We start from the raw sequence: 2,874 nt of genomic DNA on the forward strand, positions 1-2,874 counted from the left end.
CAAAGCAAAGAAAGGGCAACATAATCATGCCATGAATTACAGTAGATCTCAACAGGCAAACCCAAACTGGTTTAGGGTCTAAATTCACCTGCTAGGATGGAATAGCCTGGCATATTAACTGACCATTGGAAGGAGTCTCCCAATACATCTCAGAAAAATCACAGCTGAAGATAGCTGTGTGGATCCATGATGGAAATGCAATTGCTCAGGCTGAGCTGCTCTGACCATGAAAACAGATATGCCCCAAATGTCATCACATAAAACAGAGTGGAGAATGCTCTTCAGTGCAATCAGGTGGTCTGTCCCCATCCTCCCTGAGGTTTTAGGTGTGGATAGGAGTGGTGGATGCTGTGGAGAAACCTATCTTTTAATCCTCTTTCTTCCCACTTCAATTTCCTATCACAGCCAGTTCGCTCTGAGAACAAGTGAAGTGAGCAAGCCAGTTTTCTAAGACAGAGTCCTCCTGGTCTGCCTGTCTTCAAGAGGGCAAATGGGAATTCATACTGAGTGGTGAGTTTCCTTTGAATCACCTTCTTCACGGAGGTGTGCAAGGGATCCAGCAGGAACACGTCACATCACAGGCTCCCCGGGCAGCCCGCAGAGTGTGGGGAGGGTTCCAGCCAGGCTTCCGGCTGCCTTCCACTCCCCACCATGCTTGTTTAAGCACCCAAGTCAGAAGGAGCTGTTCAGGATCTGATTCCTTAAATTACATGTAGGAACACAGTGACAATAATAGTAGAACAAATATTATTTATACTCTCAGAGCCAAAGTGAAACTTTTTCACCACCACAAACATTTCCTAAAGCTCCAAATTTCACTGCTGAAAGAACCCCTCAGAGGAATTACTCAGTAAGCCAAGTTCCAGTTTGCAAGAAGCAGAGAAGCATTTTACGTCAGTTTTCAAGGCATAAACTTGGTTACGATATAAAGTGGCTAAAACGTGACAGAATTGTTCCAACCAGAACTCTAGGTGAGCTGTGTTTCCAGAACTTTTACCTGTAGGTATGACCACAGCTGCTGACACTAGCAGGTCCAGCTGTTTGGACCCTGAGCATCCCCAACCCCGGCTGTCAGGCCACAGCCAAGTCAACAAAAGTAGTGGTTAAGTGAATAACCAGAACTTGGACAAGTTCTGTCAAAGCAACCAATGCCTAGAGGGTCTGAAAGATGCCTCCTCACTGTATAAACAGGACAGTCTCAGTCTTCAGCTTCAGTCTCAGACTGAAGCTTCTTCAGTCTTCCTTCCTTCTCTAGATTTTCAGAAGACACATCAAGGAAACCTGAACACACCAGGTACAGGAAGCAAAGAGAGCTTATAACAAAACGACAAAACATCCTCAAACCCTACTTTTGTGCTCCCTCCACTAGAAATCAAGGGAAGTTTGATAAGACCTCTCAGGGTGTGGGAGTTGCAGTGCCACAGCTCAAAAAAGGTCTGTGAATCCGCTACATCCTAGCAGGACCAAAACCCTGTTGTTCTCTGCACCCCCAGGCTGCCTGTCTTTCTCCTCATCCACGTAGTCACTCATGCCTTAAGCTCCCAGACTAACTATCCCTGCCCACCCTCCCCCGCCCGCCCGCCACACGCATACCCCTATTTGCATAGGTAGAGCGTGTTCAGCCTAGTAAGGCTCGTCGCAGGAGTCACTTTCTCTGGCAAGTTTCCCAGACACCTCCCCCAAACAGAAAACCCAGACACCTCCCCCAAACAGAAAACCCCACACTGCGCTTCCTGATGCTCCCACGGCCAGCTGTGTACTCCTCTGGTTTACTACCAGTCATTTATCCTGGACTGTCTTAATCCCAATGCCCCGGATGTTTGTTGAACTGAACAGAACACAGCTTAGGTTTTGCTTTACAACAGAAATTTCTGTAAATCTGCTCTCCTGCCTGTGTTCCTTATGTGATGGACTGGCACCGCCACCACCCATCACTTGCCTATCTGCCACCCAACCTGTCACAAAGTTCTCCCCTTGTTTCCTCCTACCTCCTAGTTTGGGGGCTCATCATCTCTTACCTGGACTGTCTCAGGGGCCTCCCACCTGCTCTTTGGGCTGAAAAGCCCACCTCCACTCTACTCACTGAGACAAAGCTCTGATCACATCACTCCATTGCTTAATGCCATCCCCCAGCTGGATCTGCCCTGGAGCAGACCTTCCCATCTGGAGCCACAGCCCACTGGGAGCTGTGTAGGGAATGGGTGGCAGGGATTTTGGCATCCCTTCCACTCTTGGAGCAGTTGGACTGGACCTAAGATGTCCCCAGATGTGATCTCCAGCTGCAAGCGGCCCTATTTACTTCACTACTCAAATGTTATTTCCTGAATGCACTATGACATAAAACTTTGGGAAGCACTGCCCTAAAGATGAAACCCAGGCTCCTTAGCATGACCATGGGACGCTCCACACATGTGCTTACCCTTCCCTTCAGGCCACGCTGCTTGTGGTGCAGCCACAGTACAGAGCCGCTGTGGCTGCCTCAGTGCTTTGCTCTCCCTCTACCTGGAACACCCTTCCCCCTTTCCTTAGCCAGTCGCACTCTGAATTATCCTTTAATTCAGGCGCATCTCTACATGCAGATTTCCCACAATAATGTTTTCAAAGCTGGCTTGCTCAAAATTAATCTGAAAGGAAACACAGTAAAGATGAATCTCATGCAAGTGTTCATCATTTGATTGATTTAATTAATCCTGTGTAACAACATAGCTCTAAAGCCCTAAAGCTCCCCTTAAAGGATTCAATGTCTGGGTTCTTAATTCAGGGTCAACATAATCACCAGCATTAGTTTCTGTCCCCTAATAATTCATCCTGGGCCACTTGAACCTTGTCATTTTTCAAAATTAAAATCCTGAGTTCTTTTTTTTTTTTTTTTTT

The sequence above is a fragment of the Physeter macrocephalus genome, chromosome 5 (assembly GCF_002837175.3).
Source record: "Physeter macrocephalus isolate SW-GA chromosome 5, ASM283717v5, whole genome shotgun sequence".
In the NCBI taxonomy this organism is placed as follows: Eukaryota; Metazoa; Chordata; class Mammalia; order Artiodactyla; family Physeteridae; genus Physeter; species Physeter macrocephalus.